The 20,158-nt window shown below is 41.0% G+C and overlaps 1 protein-coding gene and 1 long non-coding RNA gene across 2 annotated transcripts in view; both read left to right on the plus strand.

The window, feature by feature from the left end:
* The window catches only part of LOC115618971 (C-Maf-inducing protein-like), a 184,072-nt gene that overhangs the window by 50,251 nt on the left and 113,663 nt on the right, over nucleotides 1-20,158 (plus strand). The gene's annotated exons all lie outside the window — the stretch shown is intronic.
* Nucleotides 1,387-19,941, plus strand: LOC115618972. The gene is made up of 3 exons (XR_003994885.1): nucleotides 1,387-1,396; nucleotides 2,141-2,148; nucleotides 19,445-19,941. It is a non-coding gene; the product is annotated as an uncharacterized LOC115618972 (long non-coding RNA).

A 20,158-nucleotide genomic window follows, 5' to 3' on the forward strand; every position in this document is an offset into this window, starting at 1 on the left:
TATCTTTAAAATCCCATTTCAAACCCCCAGATTTTATCAGCTGGTTTACAACCTTCGTTAAGGTAGGGTTTGAATCCGACCAGCAAAGGATGAGGTCCTTCCTATTATGTGATATGACCCTGCTGCTGTTCTTGGATGTATGGCAGATGACCAAAGACCTTAGCAGGAGGCTGTGTTTGTGTGTACTGACCATGGGAAGAGATTATTAACTCTATAAGCTTGTTTTTTTGTTGTGTTTTGAAGGAGCCTTACAGTTTTCACTGATTATGCTGAACAATATAAAGTTGTTTGGTTCTGGACTTGGTTGGTTTTCTTTTTTCCCTTTCCTTTCCTTGATGGCTTTTGAGACTGGCCTTAGAATAGGCCTTGAGTGGTTGCTCTTTTTGTGGATGGATCATTATTTGTAAAAATGAGCAGTACTGCAGTTACCAGAGATGCTATGCAATGGCATTTCTGGAGCAGAAGTTGCAATGACAGGGAGACAGGACTTTTTAAAAGAAAACCTCTCTTTAGCTGATCTTCCTTTTTTCTGAATGACACGTGGTTTTGTTTACATGAATGGTCTACATACATAGTCCATTTATGTATGTTCTGTACATTGAGCAATGTATTTTATAGACTGAAAAATCTAACATTCATGAAATGCTTTTTTTTTTTTTTTTTTTTGACTGTTGGGAAGATCTCAAATCTAGAGTTGTTTCATAATCCCTCAGCCTCTCACAAAATTATTTTGTGAAAACTTTGGCTTTCAATAATGTATGGTTTTCAGGTTTGGCAGCATAGTAGTGCTTTTGTTGTTTAACTCATGCAACAATAGATTAATGTGAGGCAGAGCTGTGTGCTAGGAAAAACTAATTTAGTTGTCTCTGGAACCTTTGAGATTTTTGTATGCTTCTGAGATAGGGTCACTTGTCTTCAGTGCAGTACTGTAAATGGGAATGTTTCATAGGTTTCTGTTTGTATTCCCTATATCATGATGTGTCTGTAAACCCCTGTCTTGGGGCTGGTGGCTGTACAGATGCAGAGCACAAAGACAGCCTCTGTCAGGAGCCTTGCAGTCAGTGGAGTAAGAGATACCTTGGTCAGTTCAGGCCAAAGGGTCTCAGGGAGGTTTTTTCCTTAATCCTTCATAATGGATCAGTCTGATACAGTGGCCTCATAGTATTTTTACTATTATTTTAATCTTGCTTCTCCTTCTCACTACACTTTTTGACACCACTGAATGCAGCTTTTCATCAGCTGCTCATGCTCACTCCTAGGGTCTAGTCTGAATGCTCACCATTTCTTTCAGGTGGTATATTTATGGTAAGACACGGAAAAACCTCGAAGAATATGCTTTTCTTCCCTTCATCTTGGAACAGCAATAGACCTTGGGTGGGCGTCTTCCCATTTTTAGGTAAGGTATTGTGGTAATTACACAATTTAGGTGTATCCTAGATGAAAATAATGTATTACCTAATATAGAACAGTTCAGGAAACAATATGATGCCAACATTGTATTTTTTCCATTTGTGTTTTGAGGTTGTTTGTTTCCTCCTAGAAGAATACGTGTCCTTGGATAAGGTTGTTTGTGCATATAAATAGCTGTTTCAACTTCTTGGGTAATTGATCAGAAGATAGTCCAGTTATAGTTAGTAAACCAGCCTGTGAAATGAAAACAGAGTAATTTTTTATATGAGGAGTAAACACAAAACTGCTAAATCCTTTTCAAGCATACCGTCTTCCTGTATTGTATTGATTGCTAACATATCTCAGAATATGATTCATAGATATTGACCTGCACAGGAACTTGGGAAGGTGGTTGAAAACCAAGTGAACAACATTGCTTGGGCCCCCACCCTTACTGTCTCAGATTTGTCCCTCTGCCATCCAAATCCTGATGACTTCTTGGGGCAGGTGCTCACTGAGCAGTGTGGTTTCCTCTTAAATTAGCCTCTTGTTCAAGTGATGCTCACACAGAGTGGAATTGGGTCCTGAAAAGCTCCAACCTCAGTGATTGCTTTTAGCTCCAGCTCATGCTCCTCAGGTGTTGAAGGGTCTATAATAGACACATATGTTCATTATTTCCTGTTTGGTTTAATTTTAGATGAACCAGAAATGAGGTATGATTTCAATGAAAAACAGTGTCAGAGGGGTGAAGAAAGAGTTGTTGAGATGTGTGAGGAAAAACAATGTTGTATCAAGTCTGCAATACCTAAGAAGAATTAGTCATGTTCCTCAAAAATAGGCAGTGACTCTGTTCACCTTTCTAATTAATCAATTTTAGGTTAATCATTTATTAATTCTGCTTGAACATGAAACCTTTGAGTGGGTGTTTACTTTTGGTCACTTGCAGTTGATCTCTTAGGACATAAGTAATGTTTGCATGTCTTATGATAATTTTGCGTGTTTAGCTGAGTGATACCCTAGAAATTTTTGATTTGCAGCTGACCCTGCACATAGTCTTCAGAATGGTATTTATTTTCTCTTTCCACCTTAGTTTCCTTCCCTGTAAAACAGTATTAATCTTTAATTCTTTGCACAATAGATTATAAAAGTATTAATCATCTAATGTTCTTGCAGTGGCCTTATCTTCAGTGCAATAGTCACTTAAATGAGTACACTCACGTCATAGGACTTGGATGGAGGAAGGAGTGACTGGGGTGTGAGACATCAGGAAGCTGTGTGAGGGAACTGGCTGAGCAGAGAGGCTGGCTCAGCCAGAAGTGGTTGATGAGTTACTAGTGCTACAGGCTGAAGATGAAACTTGAGTTACAGTTTGAGCTTGTGAACATGATAAAGTCTTTATAGGTGGATCTGTAGCATTATTTATTTTTACTCCACAGAACCTGGCTCGTTCCTGCATTCAAAAACAGAGTCCTAACTTGAAATGTAATAATGCAGTCAGCTGTTCACAAGTTAATTTCAAGGAGGAAAAGGCAATTAAAAAAAGAAAAAGGGCAGCAATTATTATTAATTTGTATTAAAAACAGCTTCTCTTGGTCAATATTGACATATTCACTTGAAACCTGCCACTCTAAACAAGAAGCCCCTTGCAGGGAGTAGAAATACAAAAGCAAAATGATAGCTTTCCATGTGCTGTCTAAACTCTTTCAATAGCTGTGGCCTGTTCCTTTGTCTGCGTGGTACACAATTTCCAGGTTGTGCCAGGGTTATTGTAGTTCTGGCCTTGAAGATGGTTTTACTGCGGAAGGAGGAATAAGGACCTTACAACTGGAGTATGATAAAAGTCTGTTAAAACCTGAAAACTTGCTTTTTGGACCTTGATTTTTATTGCCTTTTTTTTTTTTTAAATTTTATTTTTATTTTAACGTAGTTTAAGGGATTTTTGTAGTGGAATTGATCTATGTGGGGTTTTTTTTCTGTCCAGAGGAGTCATGAATTGCTGGAGGCTGGAAAGGTATTACAGGGGAAATCACTGTGTTTCCCTATTCTTAGATTCTTCACTAGAGGTATGTTGGTGGACAGTGCCAGAGGAAGAGGACAAGATGGGACATTTGAGCTCATGAGTAGGGCTTTCTTATGTTCCCTCTCTGCCAGGGGGGCAATTCTAGCAGTGGATGCTGGAAAAGGTGTAATCTAAAAAAGAGTATTTAGTTTGGTCTGGGTATTCTTGTGGTCTGAGGGAGACTGGGTTTCGAGTCTCTGCTCTGAGGACATTTCTACATAGATATTTCAAGGCAAGCAGTAGTGAGAAAGTACAGTTAATTACCTCCTCCTGCATGATCTCATTTGTGCACTAATAAGAACTTTATAAAAGGCAGGAAATCGGACAGAACAAAGCTTTAACCTGAATCCCCATGTTTTCACCTGAAAACCCTGGCTTTACAGCTGTTCTTTTCATCAGGATCTGAGAGAGGGAGACCTAGAGTGCACATTTGTTTGCTTTTCTTTTTATCTTATTTATATTTATTGGGAACACAAAAAGGGTGCCACAAAATAGTTTGAAAATGAAAAGTGGGTTTGTTTGCAGTGAAAATAATATTGCTTGTACCTTTTGAATTAAAATTTCTTGGGTGAATCAAAATTCTCCTGCAGGATAAGAACTAGAAACAACAACAACAAAATCCTTAGATAAGTGCTGTGGTTGTACAGGAAGGAGAAAGGAGAATTGCAGGGAGGTATTGGCTCATAACTCAAAATTTGGTTTCAACTTGCAGATACTTCTGCTAGTAAAACAGTCGCCAAACTTTTGATCCAGATGGAGTCCTGATAGTAATTACTTGTTCGTATGGTAAAATGTTGTGGTTTAAGCCCATCTGGTAACTCAGAACCACGCAGCCGCTCGCTCACTCCCCCACCTTCTTCCCCCCCTGCTCCTGGAGGGATGGGGAGGAGAATGGAAAGAATGTAACTCCCATGGGTTGAGATAAGAGCAGTCCAGTAACTAAGGTATAATACAAAACCACTACTGCTACCACCAATAATAATGATGATAAGGGAAATAACAAGGGGAGAGGATATAAAACTAAGAGACGAAAGGAAAAAAACCAATAAACACATGTGATGCACAACACAATTGCTGACCACCCTGACCGATACCCAGCCCGACCCGAGCAGCGTTCTGGGCCTTCCAGGTAACTCCTCCCAGTTTATATACTGGACATGACGTGCTGTGGTATGGAATACCCCTTTGGCTAGTTTGGGTCAGGTGTCCTGTCTCTGCTTCCTCCTGGCTTCCCGTGCCCCTCCTCCCTGACAGAGCATGAGACTGAGAAGTCCTTGATCAGAGTAAGCGTTACTTAGCAACAACTAAAAATATTGGTGTGTTATCAGCATTGTTCTCAGGCTAAAGTCGAAAACACAGCACTGCACCAGCTACTAAGAAGGAGAAAAATAACTTACAGCTGAACCCAGGACATACAATCATTGCTACTCCTCTCACAGCTATTCTTGAAGAGAGTCGGGTGTTTTTGTCTTAGGTATCTATTGCTGCTCCCTCTGCTTTCTAGGCACAACATAACACTATTTTGTGGGAGTATTGCTCTTGGCATTGATACTTCCTGTCTGGATTCTAGTGCATCTTGGTTGTGGTTTTTGACAACTGAATTACATCTTTTGGATTTTTTTTTCTTTCTATTTATACTCCCTCCCTGTAACTACCCAGAAGATACTAAAGCCTCAAGGGCGTAAGTGAATTAACTGATTTCATAGGAAAACTACCAGCGTGCTATCATGTCTGTGCACCTCAGGTCACATCTGATGCAGGTGTTGTTCTCTCTAAGAATGCCTTTTCTGCACACAGGCATGTTTTGGTGAGAGGTGACTGCGCTATGACCAGGCAGCAAAGTCCTGGCCTGGTGCCATGGGCATTACGTGGGGAGGCTCTGTGCCAGGAAGTTAGGGGCTGCACAGTTGCATCACCTCTGTCCCTTTGTGAATCTCTCCCGAGTATCTGTGCCATCTAAAAATTCAAACAAAATGTCAGTCAACTGTGGTTCCACAGCAACTGTCAGTATTCTTGTTGGAGGACTTAGAGGCCAAAGAACAAACCGGTGACAGAGCTGCATTGCTATGTATATAGGGGCTGCTCTGTGGTGAAATAGGGCAGTGGCCTCATCGTGATGCCTTTCACCTGCTCATATCTGATGTTAAGTTCACCTTTGAAACCAAGTCACTAGTCTAAATTCTGTTGTGACAACAGGAGTGCAAACAGGCTGTGTTAATCTGTGTTCAGTATGGAGGCCCGGCGGCTCTGATGTCAAGTGACTTGTGCCACACTAAAAAAGTAGAGAGAGAAGCTGTTAAACAATCCAATGCAGCAAAGTTAATAAGTAGTTCAGCAGCTGAAGAGGCCAGAGGGACAGCCTACGTGACAAGTGTTTCAGATGCCCTCCCTGTCTAGTGTTACTAGTGGAGCTTGTCCTATGGATAGAGTAGCAACATTTTGCCTTGGACTGCTTGGGTGAACAGTTGGGCCAAGAGCTGCTAATGCTCTGGGACTGTGTCTAAAAGGTGGGATGTAGCAGCGTAAGCCAAAGAAAGTGAGTGAAAAGCAGAAGTTAGGAAAAGAAATATTCCAGAAACTGAGCTGAGAGCTCTCTTCTTTCTTCCCCCTTCCCTGCCCTCACAGAAGAAATGTAAAAGAGGGTTATATACCATCTGAGGGGAAAATAGTTGCATGGAAAGGCAGTTAGAAAACCTCATCACTAATTTTAAATGTATTTAATTAAATGCTGTGCTAAGTAATGTGCTGAAATTGAGCCATTTTGAGCAGAAACACAGAATACCAGTATTGTACGTAGACCTATAAAAAAGCTGGTTGTGTTGTAGGTATTTAGATGATGCCAAAACATGGCAGTCTGTCACTTGTGCCTGCCATTGAAATTGATTGCAAAAGTCCTTTTAAAATTCATTGAACATCCTAAGACATAAAGTTTTATGAGTAACCTACCCTTGCAGGTTGTGGGTTACAAGGCCTTTTACCACCTTGAACTTAAACATTATATTTGAGCTAATTTTACAGCTGGGGCTAAAATACGAAGAACTGCATCCATTGCTAGTTTATCTTGATCATCATAAACAATAAAATGTGTGCCCTCTGACAGCCCTTTATATGTATGACTGAAATTTATACATGTAAGTGCTGCCACTGAAGTTAAGAGCATTCTTTTAACAACTTGGGTCCTCATTTCTTTAGGTTGATTTGCCCAGCACAACCACTGGAAAGTTTTATTCTTTAGTTTCTTTACATTTTAGGCTTGCAGTGCATATCAGATTTCTAATATTTGGGTATCATTGTAGAGATACAGTCGTCTTCTGTTACCACATATTCAGTCTTCCATTGTTGGTTATAAAAACACAAAACTGATAATTGCAGTAGCAATTGATCTTATAATTCAGATTTAAAATAACAGATCTTAAAATACACCTAATCTCCCCCTAACAGCTGTTTATATTTCTTTTGGAGAGATACTTCTAAGTATCAGTCTCTGATTTATGCAGTGGAGAGGTTACTTGATTTAAATCCAAACACTAAAACGAGTTTGTAGAGTTAGGTGCCAGCAGAAATTGAAACACTGGTTTGCTGCTGGTGTGGTATTTGCAGCTAATTGAGTTGTGGATACTAAGAAAGGAAGACCTCAGCTTGATGTGACACTGCAGAATTTTTACCCTGGTTAGTAATTTTGAAGACTTGCTTGCAAACAAGGGTTCAATGGGCACACTCATGAAATTGTGTGGGTAGTGATGTCAGAAAAATTTACCAGCTGCATGTTACCCAGAAGCCTAAATCTTCTGCCTCAGAAATGTAAGGAGAATGAGAACTGACCTATGGGCTTTGTAAGAATGCCAGTTAGGAGAAACTGAAGGAGATACTAATTTGATTTTTGCTAACACAAAGCTAATGGTAGAAAATGGAGTGATTTGATCTATTTTTAATAGTTCTCTAAATCTCAACCAGTACATTATATTCTATGAAAGGGACATTTGAAATGATTTGGCTTGCCATTACGTTCTATAAATTTGAGTAAGTACACTAGCAGCTAACTAAATAAAATAGATAATACAGGAGTATAGGCTAGTAAAAGCATTGCCAAAGGAAAAACAGAAGAAAAAGGGAAAAACTGGAAGTAAATATCTTTAAAGGTACTAGGAGCTATTACCTTCAAACCTCATTAACTGCTTTCCTTTTCCCCCTATTTAGAAGTGTCTTACCTCAAAGGTAATTGGTTTCATGCTCATCAAACATTAATGGTATTAATTTTTAATTAACTTAACAGTAGCATTGTCCATCTGTCAGTGCAAACCTAATCTGTTAAACAGATAAAATCAACAAGTCTACAAGTTCATTGTAGGTCGGCAGGCAACACTTGCATATATGCATTCAAGGTTCTCTGTTATATAATGGAGAGACTTTTATAGAAATACACAAATGCAGAGACTTCTGAAATCAAATGTGCCTTGATGTGCTAATACAGGATGGCAGATGAAGTGTCCTAGCTCACGGTTAGAGGGTACCTAAAGCTGGTAATCTCTTTAGCCAAAATCTGAAGTTAGTCTCTTTGACAAATGCCCAGATTTTCAGAAGAGTGGAGCCCTTTGGAGATGCTGATGAAGAACACTACAGAATGCTCAATGTTTCTCAAATTTGGCCTCTGGTTGAACATCTTCATTTGGAAACCCCATCCCCTCCATGTGCACCACCCCCTGAGTTTGGATTACAAAAGGCATTTTGAATGGAAACAATTGCTGCATGTGTTTTTGCTTTTGCACTTTTTAAAGTTGGCTGTGCAGCTGTGAATAGAGGAGCATGTATATGTATCTGTGGGAACACTCAGCTTTTTATGAAAATGTTACTTGTGCTACTAGAGGTTGAGAACTGCTCTCTTAAAATAATTTGAAGTAAGACAAGTGGTGTAAAACTATTCCAGTTTCCTGTTTGGATGCTAAAATGTGCTTTTGAACAACAGTTAAATTTAACACTGTGGTTTTGGTTTGGACAGAGATAAGCATCGGCAGCATGAGGAGAGCAGTTTCCTTTGCTATGCTTGAAACGGTGTCTAAATGGTCTGTTTTGTGTCTGTTTTGTACCTGACTGGTGGGAGCTAGAGCAGTGCTGTTTCTAAAAAGTGGGCAGATACAGGCTTAGATTCCTCAGGAATTTTTACTTTTGCAATAACCTCCTCCAACAGCAGTTTAAAGCAGGCTCTTGCATCTCACCATGCTGCTCCAGATTTAAACCGTGTCGCCTAATCCAGTGATACTTGGATAGAGAGTTTACTCATCTTTATCACTTGAGCAGCACGTGTCCTGTGTTCTCGGCTGTTGTTGGGCTTGTATCTCAGGGAAAATCTCCCTGAGCTCATGTCAGGCTATGGATTCCTCTCTGGACCACAGAGAAGAAAAGCAGATTCTGTCAGCCTCTGTAGCTACAAATCATAGCTCCAGTTGTAAATTCATCCTAAAATACTCTACTGTCGTAGTTTAAGCCCAGCTGGTAACTCGGAACCATGCAGCCGCTCGCTCACTCCCCCCCTTCTTCCTCCCCCTGCTCCTGGAGGGATGGGGAGGAGAATCAAAAGAATGTAACTAACTCCCATGGGTTGAGATAAGAGCAGTCCAGTAACTAAGGTATAATACAAAACCACTACTACTACCACCAACAATAATAATGATAAGGGAAATAACAAGGGGAGAGGATACAATTGCTCACCACCCACCGACCGATACCCAGCCCGACCCAAGCGGTGATCTGGGCCTTCCGGGTAACTCCCCCCGGTTTATATACTGGGCATGACGTGCCATGGTATGGAATACCCCTTTGGCCAGTTTGGGTCAGGTGTCCCGTCTCTGCTTCCTCCTGACTACCCCTCCTCCCTGGCAGAGCATGAGACTGAGAAAGTCCTTGGTCGGAGTAAACATTACTTAGCAACAACTAAAAACATTGGTGTGTTATCAGCGTTGTTCCCAGGCTGAAAGTCAAAAACACAGCACTGCACCAGCTACTAAGAAGGCGAAAAATGACTGCTGTAGCTGAACCCAGGACATCTACACAATGCCTAAGACTAGCTGGCATGTTGTACTAGCCTTTTAGCTAAAAAGCTAAAATTTTGGTTTTAAAATCTCAGGTTTTCTTAACAAGGGTATTACCAGACACTGCTAACTAGCTCTGTTTCTTTTTCAAAAGAGGAATGTCCTTCCAGTTTCTGGAGTGATGGCAACTGTTAAAGAACTAACTTCATTGGGGGGAGTTGCTTTCCACCATTCATTGTTTGGAAACTAATTGCTCATTGTTTCAAACTTCACTGAGAGTACCTGCATTGAGACCAGCAAATGGTTGGCCAGTAAAAGCATGTTGAGAAAGGAGGTTTTTCTTGTTGCCTTTCCACAAATGGCTGTTCTGAGCCAGTTGGGAAGGTTTTACAGATATTTATGGAGTTTGGGCCCCAAACTGACCCATAGTCTTTATCGGCCAGTATAATATCTGCAGTCATGTGAAAAGAGAATGTGTGGTGGATCTCTTCCTAGCCCAGCATCTGTGATGAGGCAGCATCGTAAAGTTTGGTCCACAGAGAAGTGATTTTACTTGTTTTCTAAAAGTGCTCTGCTAAGGTGAGATGGTTTGCCTGGTGGAGGTAGACCTGTGGTGGGAAGAGACCTCACATGGGAGCGTTCAGAGAAAGACAGCTTAGTTTATCTGCCTTTACTCTCACCATCTTTCACTGAGCTGAGAAATTGGCATCTGTATGTTTTGCTTTCAGTGCCAGCATTGGCTGCCAGGAACTGCTGCCTCCCTGGGCAGGGCTCTCAGAGTGGAAAACCAAGGGAGCACAGAAGAGTTGTTGATTACTGCAGATAGACAAATTGGCTTCTGAAGGACCACCCATGGCCTAAGCACACTAGTAAAGATATGCTTGGGTAGGGAGTACCAGAGGGATCTGGACAGGCTGGATCCATGGGCTGAGGGCAATTGTATGAGGTTCCACAATGCTCAGTGCTGGGTTCTGCATTTGGGTCACAACAACCCCGTGCAATGCTATGGACTTGGGGAAGAGTGGCTGGAAAGCTGCTCGGTGGAAAAGGACCCAGGGGTGCTGATCAACAGCCAGCTGAACATGAGCCAGCTTGTGCCCAGATGGCCAAGAAGGCCAACGACATCCTGGCCTGTTTCAGAAATAGTGTGGCCAGCAAGGCCAGGGAAGTGATCATCCCCCTGTACTGGGCACTGGTGAGGCCGCAACTCAAATACTATGTTTGTTTCTGGGCCACTCATTCCAAGAAAGACGTGGAGCTGCTGGAGTGGGTCCGGAGAAGGGCAATGAAGCTGGTGAAGGGCCTGGAGCACAAGTCTTCTGAGGAGTGGCTGAGGGAACTGGGGTTGTTTAGCCTGGAGGAAAGGATGCTGAGGGGAGACCTTATAGCTCTCTACAAATATCTGAAAGGAGGATGTAGTGAGATGCGGTCAGTCTCTTCTCCCAAGTAACAAGTGATAGGACAAGTGATAGGATTTGAACTAGATGGTCTTTAAGGTCCCCTCCAACCCTAACCATTCTTGATTCTGTGACAAAAGGAAATGGCCTCAAGTTGCACCAGGGGAGGTTTATATTGGATATTAGGAAAAATTTATTCACTGCAAGGGTTGTCAACCATTGGAACAGGCTGCCCAGGGAAGCGGTTGAGTCACCATCCCTGGAGGTATTTAAAAGATGTATAGATGTGACACTTAGGGACATGGTTTAGTGGTGGACTTGGCAGTGCCAGGTTAATGGTTGGACTTGGTGATCTTAAAGGTCTTTTCCAACCTAAATGATTCTATGATTCTATCCCCTGAGAACTCTGGGGAACCTTTCCCTTGAAATATGAGCAGAAAATTTGTTTTCTGTATTCCATATCTGCTGGACTACAGATGTATTCACAATCTTTTCAGCACTGTATGAAGTTTTCAGTTTTCAAGAGCGTGAGAGAAGCAAAGAGAACGGACTTGATGTGAATGCTGCAATGTGGTGTGGCATTCTGACATTCTCATAGAATGGCTTTTGATAAAAGTCTGGGCTGATGAAGGTCACCACCTACATAATATATCTCCCAGCAAACTCAGGTACCGGGACTATTAAACTCTGCATCACTTTCAATCCAGTCCCTTCCTCCTGCTCTGCTTTCTTCACATCACACACCATTTACCAGTTCAGGGCAGGTGAAGATGAGTTCAGCCATTGCATTGTGGGTCTGCCCATGTTTAGGGAAGGTTCTTGCATTTGTGCAAAAATTGCACATGAACAACAAGTTATGCTTTTTTTGGGAATGGTACTTCTGTTTTAGTGTATGTTCAACTCCAGCTAATAACTGATGTGAACAAGTGCCAAGTACTAAGCAAAGAGTAGAGGAGGTTGAAGGGCATGAACAGAAATGCATGGTGGTTGCTGAAGACATCATTTGCTCAAGTTTGTCAGGAAATTTGGTGATTGTAATTTTTCTTGGTCAGTAAAGTGTTAGCGTTTTAGAAGTAGGCAGGTTTTCCAGCAAATATGAAGGTAAAGTACATTTGCTGTGGGAGAAAAAAGTACTTTTATGATAGTTGGGAACATACTGAACTCAGTCCTTTGAAGCACAACAAATTGTCATGAGGTGTTTTTTTAAAACATTAGATCTATTTAATTTATTTTCAGATGACTGTCTAGTGGTGATTTTTGTAAATTCTACTTTGTAAAGTACACTTCTGATTCAAAAAAATGTCCATTTTTATACCATTTCCACTAACGTTTATCCTGTTCTGGACATTGACTCTGGATGAAGTACATTAGAAGTAAATTTGGGAAGAATTATCTACTGTTTCACAGACACCTGGGGTGTGTGGCTTTTATTATGGTGTATATTACTAATACAGGAGTTGGGTGGAGACTATCATAATTTTACTGTTCAGTGTATAAATAGTAATTACAAATGGAACTTGAACATCTAGTAATTTCTAACAGTATTTGACTGAGTGATCTGTGCTTTTATGATTGTAAGGATGCAAATTGTGCTGAAGATCCTTTCTTCCAGAATCCTTTGTGCATGTCTCTGTGTGTATATATATATATGCATGAGTACTTGGCCTGTGTAAGTAGGAGAGAAAATCGCTTGCTGAGATCTAATCTTTTATTCTTGGTGTAAATATTCTTGTACTTTTGCTTCCTTCATTGTTTTGCTAACAGCTGCCATCCTTTGAAAAGGGAGCACTGAAACATGAAGGGAGATGGGAGGAGGGGGAATCTCCCATGCTGTGTGCAAATGTACCATAATTGTTTACGTTCATTTTTGGTCTGGTTGTGAGTGCAAATCTTGTAACTCTTCACATCTGTTTTGGGCGTTTTCATCCAAGAATGCGACAAAACTTTAATGAATAGCTTTTTTACAGTTAAGTTTTAATAGCCGGGTTTAATTGAGGGAAAACCGATACGCTGGAAGATAAGCTCTGAAAGCGACCGGCTGGTTGGATGACTTCAGTTTTGGGTGACTGGGTTAAGATACTTGTGAGCCATTTTCAGAGGAGCTACATATCTTCTTCTAAGCCTGCTTGTGATGGGGATTTCAGGAGTCCGAATCCTAGATGTCTAGGTCCTGTTGGCTGAAATGAGCACAAATGTCTAGCCACCAAGAATTAATGGGAAATTAATGTTTGATTGCAGGAAACTTGGTCATATCTCAAGTATTTGATAGATCAGAGTAGAACACGGCTCTGTGAACTAAACACAAATGAGTCTTTCTGCTTTCTGTTTGAGTTTTTAATCTTTGTTTTAGAAGATTGAAGGAACAAGGTAATCAATTAAACTAGCTGTTTACCCTGAGGTATTTTCTGTATTCTTCATATGCATACAAGATCTACTTCCTCTTTATCCCCCTTTTCTTCTTTTACAGGCTAACGGTAGGTTTTCTGACCAAAGTTAATTTAGGAGTTGTGAGGAGGTTTTTGTTAATTGCAGGCCTAGAAATCTGATGTCCTAAGATGTCTAATCTGTCTGTCACACTCGTTGCTCATTTGATTGTTCTTTGTCAATGCCTCGCAGTTCCTACTGGGATTTTTGACACATGCAATTTGAACTTGTTTATCTTTTGCACAGAAAACTTTGTTAACATTTTGCTAGAGGCTGACAGCAAGGACAGCATCCCAAATAATCTCCAATCAACAACTTTTACAACAAGTTGGACAGGAAGCAACACCCATGCTGTGCATTTACTGACCAGCCCTCAGATCAGGCACACAGCCATTTCCAATCACCCAGCAATTGATTTTTGTTAGAGACAGCAGCTGTGCACAAGTGGGAACCTTAATACATGCCTCCTGGCATGGGCCTCTCTTCTCTGTTTACTTACTAGCAGTGCTGACCTTTAGATAATTTCTCTCCTTTTGATGCTGACCTCTTAGGATGACAGCGATTCATAATAGAAGCATCCAAAAAATGTCGAGCTAGATGTAAAAGTGCCTCACCCATGTTTCAGGCCTGAATCTTTTCTGGGGGAAGGGGTCATTACTTAGGATGATCAGTGTGATTTGATCATTCACCTGCAGACCTCTGCTCCATGCATGCTACGGTGCCTGTTTTCATAGGCAAGGTGAAGTCTTCGCCTTCTTGGTGAGCCTTTCTTTAGGTTTCTATTTATTTATTTAATTTATCTTTGCTGTGGTGCTCCTGCCTGTGGGTACTTTGTACTTTTAAAAACTGAAGCAAACATGCCGTGTTAGCTACAGTAGATAAAGCAACTGTGTAAATATACAGTGACCACACTTTTGAGCCCCTTTGTTGGAACAGCTGAGTTTATGAATGATTCCCGTGTTCCTCAGCAACCAGCCCTGGTGCAGAAGGTCCTGGCTGCGGGTGGAGGAGGAGAGGTCTCCTTTCTTCTTTCTCAGATAAAAAGATTTCTCTGGGATAGCCTATTAGTGGCTGATCTTTGTAGATCAGAATTGGGTAGTGGGGAAGTACCCCATCCTTGTGTGCACCATTGAATCTGCTAGTTGAGATGTGTGTGGGGATGGTCAGAGTTGGTTCCTCGCTATAGCTGTAGGCTCAGGTACTGGTCCTTCCCAGTTTTGTAGAATTGCTTTTCAGACTTGTCTTTTTGGTACAGAAGTAAAGGTTTAGCAGAGACAGGAGTCCTGGGTGTAGGCTCTGCTGTAAGGATTTGCATGAATGTATTTTTGTATGAATGCAAAATGTCTTTTTGCATGAATGTACTTTTTGATGTCTCCTTTTTCTTGAATTAAATCAATGTTTATAACATCAGGTAGCTTTCTTGAGTAATTAATCAGGGTGTGACCACAATGTTCCTGCAAACATCCTTAATAGCGTACTGATGTGATGCCTCTGTCCAGGTCAGCCAGTCACTGGCGTAAATGGCAGCACATCAGTGTGTTCCTTGCCTTGTCCTGCCCTGAGTCAGAAGTAGATGTTAAGAGAGAGCACTCGATTGGCTGTGTATGAAGCAGAGTACCACCTTCACTGCCTACAGACTCCTGGGACCAAGCCTCAGTGGGCTGCACTGCAGGCTCCAGCACGCAGAGGGAAGCTGCTGAGCCTCTGTGGGACAGCAGAGACTTCTTGACATTTGAGCTCTTTGGAGTAGCTGTTCTTGCATGGTGCTTTCAGATTGCAGCCTGGTGCCTTTTCGTCTCCTCCACAAGGAATGTATAAGTACACCAGAGCCACACACATGATAATGTGTTGGTTACCCATGTTTGCAAGAGCTGCAAATTTTTTGTCATTGTTTCTCATATAAATACTAACAGATGTGTCCTGGGTTCAGCTGTAACAGTTATTTTTCTCCTTCCTAGTAGCTAGTGCAGTGCTGTGTTTTCAACTTTAGTCTGAGAACAATGCCGATAACACACTGCTATTTTTAGTTGTTGCTAAGTAATGCTTACTCTGATCAAGGACTTTTCAGTCTCATGCTCTGCCAGTGAGGAGGGGCATGGGAAGCCAGGAGGAAGCAGAGACAGGACACCTGACCCAAACTAGCCAAAGGGGTATTCCATACCACAGCACATCATGCCCAGTATATAAATTGGGGGGAGTTACCCGGAAGGCCCAGATTGCTGCTCGGGTTGGGCTGGGTATCGGTCGGTGAGTGGTGAGCAATTGTATTGTGCATCACTTGTGTTTATTGTTTTCTTTTCCTTTTCCCCTTTTAGTTTTATATTCTCTCCCCTTGTTGTTTCCCTTATCATCATTATTATTATTAGTGGTAGTAGTAGTAGTTTTGTATGGTACCTTAATTACTGGACTGTTCTTATCTCAACCCTTGGGATTTACATTCTTTTGATTCTCCTCCCCATCCCTCCGGGAGCGGGGGGTGAGGGAAGAAGGGGGGGAGTGAGTGAGTGGCTGCGTGGTTCTGAGTTACTGTCTGGGCTTAAACCACGACAAGATGTAACCAGTGGACTCCATGAAATGTCGGCATGAGGAAGGGAACATTTGCATTTAAAACCCATCTAAATATATCAATACAAATAAACATTTGAACAAGAGGCAGGCCGTAAACAGCCTTGGGAGAGTGCTCTGTCCTAAGGACTCTGCTTTTTTATTTTCCCTAGTTTGTTCTCTGACAGATGCTAAATGTAGAAAAGGAGGATTTCAATGGTGGTTTGTGCAGCTGGTGTATATGACTGCATCTCTAACAGGTTATTTTTCATTTCCCAGTGCCAGCCGTTTGAGAAAAGCCTTGTTCTGTCACCTTCATTTTAGTTTAGTTTTAGAGTTTTAATAGTGTTGAAACAGGGAGAAAAGAGGGGAGTGCAGTCTTACACAGTTACATAACTTTTTGTAGATCAGTAGTTAGAAAGGATGGGATTCATTTACCTCTACATAACTGAGGGGCCATCTATATACTTAAAGATATCTAGGACATACACAGGCTGGCAGATGGGACAACCTGCAGTAGACCTGAGCCCTTCTGCAAAGGTCACTGGGTCTTGCTGTATCCCAAATGGCACTAGACATCTGGGCTGCTGGGGAAAAAATTTTTGGGAAAAGTTCTTGTAGCACTTAGGTACCTGTGGGCAAGGCATCCTTTTTGCCTTCTTATTGATTTGCTGAGTAAGAAGAGATAACTGTTTTGTGCCTTAGTTTTCCTGTCAAAAAAGCAGGGGTGATACCATAACTCGTCAGAGTTGCTACCAGGCAAGTTCATGACAGGGGATATCTCCTCCTAATGTGTGTCCCGTTTAAGTATCAAACAGACCGTGATTATATTGTTGCTTAACATACATATTAATTACATTTCCGATAAACGTCATACATATTCATTAGTTGTCTGGGAATCGTTTTATATAATTCCACACCTATTTTCGCATGTGCATAACAACGTGGTAGTGGTCTTTGGTGGTCATTTTACTTCTTCCAACAGTCTTCATCACTTGGCCGTTCCTTGAACTCTTGTTCTGGAAGTCTTTGAAGCATGCGCAGTAGATAAATGCTTACACCAGCTTAATTAGTTCGGTAACACTGCTGACATAAGTGAGTGATTTCTCCCCGTCCCTCTACTTATCAGTTAACTTAGCTACAGCACCTCCTGAACATCTGCTAGTTTCAGATACTCCTTATCTACAGTGCTGTTTTGCTTACAATAATTTTGTATGAAGGTCATAAGGTTCTAAAACTATGTCAGCTACAACGATTTATCTTATACAAGGATCCTTATTATGTTCTTTTGGTTGGGCTTTTTAGGTTTGGAAAGTTTTGTTGTTATGTATAAAGCCACCAAGCTTAATGTTACTTGAACTGAATTTTCTTATTTACAAAGGGTTATATTTCATTTTGTACTTCCTTGTCTCAAATCCCCCCTTTTTCTGTCCTTTTGCAAATTCTTTTGCAATCTTTTTAAATTATCCCATTACCATTTAAGGTTTTTTTCTAAAATATTTCCCTGTTTCTACCTGGTGCTTAACTTTGTTCCTTTTCCATTCTTCATAATTCATCATTGACTGTTTGCAACACCAAAAGAAACATTGAATTGAAACACAAGTGACTACAATTAGAATTATCAATATTATTACTCCTATGAACAACTGTCTCAACCAGGAGAGATTTGGCAACCAAGATGTCAATTTCTTCCAGATTTCCTCAAATCCCCATGAGGTATCATCCTCAGCGACCTTATGGAACACCTTAACCTGTTCCCATATTCAAGTCCTTGGTCTGAGGTATGATTTCATGATATATTTTGGGGAATGGGAACTCCAGTTAAAGGGATGTCAAACTTCTCTCCTGATGTAAGGCCAATGGTTAATGCCTGATACCAGTACAAATTTGTCTCTTGACAAATCTTACCAATTTGTTGTTTGATTAGATGATTCATCTTTTCTACTTGTCCACTGGCCTGAGGCCTATATGGAACATGTAATTGCCAATCAATTTCTAATTTCCTGCTGATTTCTTGCAACAATTTTGCACTGAAATGCGAGCCTCGGTCAGAGGAGATAGTCGCTGGTACCCCAAACTGAGGTATTATTTCATTTAATAGTGTTTTAATTACTTGTCTCGCATTATTCATTCTACAAGGGGATGCTTCCGGCCGGCCTGAAAAAGTGTCTGTCAATACCAACAAATACCGATAACCTCCTTTCCTAGGTAATTCAGAAAAATCTATTTGCCACTGCTGTCCCGGATAATTTCCTTTCCCAATTGTCCCAATCTGATTCTTGTTTTCAGTTTTAGGATTATTTTTCAGACACAATTGACACTGTTTTGCTACCAGTTGGACTGCAGTATATAAATTTCTTCCTACAATTTGTTGGTCTAAATATTTATACAATGAGTTAGCACCCCAATGAGTCTTATTATGTTCTTCCCTTATTAATTTCCACAACTGGTTATATGGAACTACAATTTGCCCGTCAGATATTTGAACCCAACCTTCTTCATTTTCTTCTCCCTTCAAATCCTCAATTAATTTCTTATCTTCCTTTGAATATCTAGGTCTGGTCTGTTCAATTGCTGGTTTACCGTCAGGAATTAAGGACATAATTTCGGCCTGTTCTGCAGCTCGTTTAGCTTCATGATTGGCCAAATTATTTCCAATTTCTTGATCAGAATTACCTCTTTGATGTCCTTTACAATGCATAATTGCTACTTCCTTAGGTAGTTGCACAGCCTCTAGCAAGTGCGGGATTTCTGTTGCATGTTTAACTTGCTTTCCCTGAGTAGTTAAGAGTCCTTGTTCTTTCCAAATAGCACCATGTGCGTGAACACCACCAAAGGCATATTTAGAATCAGTCCATATATTTATCCGTTTATCTTTTGCCAATTCCAAAGCCCTAGTCAGGGCTATTATTTCAGCCTTTTGTGCCGACGTGTTAGAAGGTAAGGGTTTAGCCTCTACTACCTGTGAAGTTGTGGTTACAGCATATCCTGCTTTTCGTTTACCGTTTTTCATGAAGCTGCTGCCATTGGTAAACCAGGAATCTGCACCTTCCAAAGGTTCCTCCTTTAGGTCTGGTCGACTTGAGTATACTGTCTCTATGGTGGTCAGACAATCATGGACCAGCATTTCAGTAGGGGTTTCCTTAAGAAAAGATGCTGGATTTACAACATTAGTGACCACAATTTCAATATCATCTTGTTCTACAAGGGTGGCCTGATATTTCAAGAAGCACGATGGAGATACCCAATGAGTTCCTTTTTGTTCCAGAACTGCTGACAACGCATGTGATACCAGCACAGTAATTTTCTGTCCCAAAGTAAATTTGCGGGCTTCTTGGATGTTAGTGACGACTGCGGTCACTGCCCTTAGGCATCCTGGCCAGCCTTTGCTCACTTCATCCAATTGTTTTGAAAAATAGGCTACTGCCCTTTTATAAGGTCCTAATCTCTGGGCTAGGCCCCCTAGAGCTACTCCTTACTTTTCATAGGAGTATAACCAAAAGGGCTTAGTCACATCCGGAAGTCCCAAAGCTGGAGCTCTCATGAGTTCTATTTTTAAATGTTCAAACGCCTCCTCGGCTTGATCAGTCCATTAGAAAACAGAGGGGTTTTCTTTTAGCAGTTCGTATAATGGTCTTCCCAGTATACCATAATCATGGATCCAGAGTTGGCACCATCCAGTCATACCCAACAATGTTCGAAGGTCCTTGGTTGTGGACGGCCTTGGTGTTTGGCAAATGGCTTCTTTTCAGGCTGTTCCAAGTTCTCGAAATCCTCCTGTTATTTCATATCCTAGATAAGAGACTCGAGTTTGAATTAATTGTGCCTTCTGTTTGGACACTCGGTATCCGCTTAGTCCCAGAAAATTCAACAATTCAACAGTCCACTGTACGCATTCTTACTTAGTTTCAGTAGCAATTAACAAATCATCAACATATTGTAGCAAAGTTCCTGTCTAAGTGGGTGCATTCCATGATTTTAGTTCTCGTGCTAATTGGTTTCCAAAAATCATTGGACTGTTTTTAAATCCTTGAGGTAACACTGTCCAAGTTAACTGAGTTTTTCTTCCCGTATTGGGGTTTTCCCATTCAAAAGCAAACAAATTTTGGCTTTCTTTGGCTAAGGACAGGCAGAAGAATGCATCCTTTAAGTCCAGGATGGTAAACTATTTTTGGTTATTGTTTAATTTGGTTAACAAGGTATATGGATTAGCCACTACTGGATGAATATCCTCCACAATTTTGTTGACTGCCCTTAAATCTTGAACTAACCTATAACTTCTTCCATCGGATTTCTTTACTGGTAAGATAGGGGTGTTA

The sequence above is a fragment of the Strigops habroptila genome, chromosome W, assembly GCF_004027225.2.
Source record: "Strigops habroptila isolate Jane chromosome W, bStrHab1.2.pri, whole genome shotgun sequence".
In the NCBI taxonomy this organism is placed as follows: domain Eukaryota; kingdom Metazoa; phylum Chordata; class Aves; order Psittaciformes; family Psittacidae; genus Strigops; species Strigops habroptila.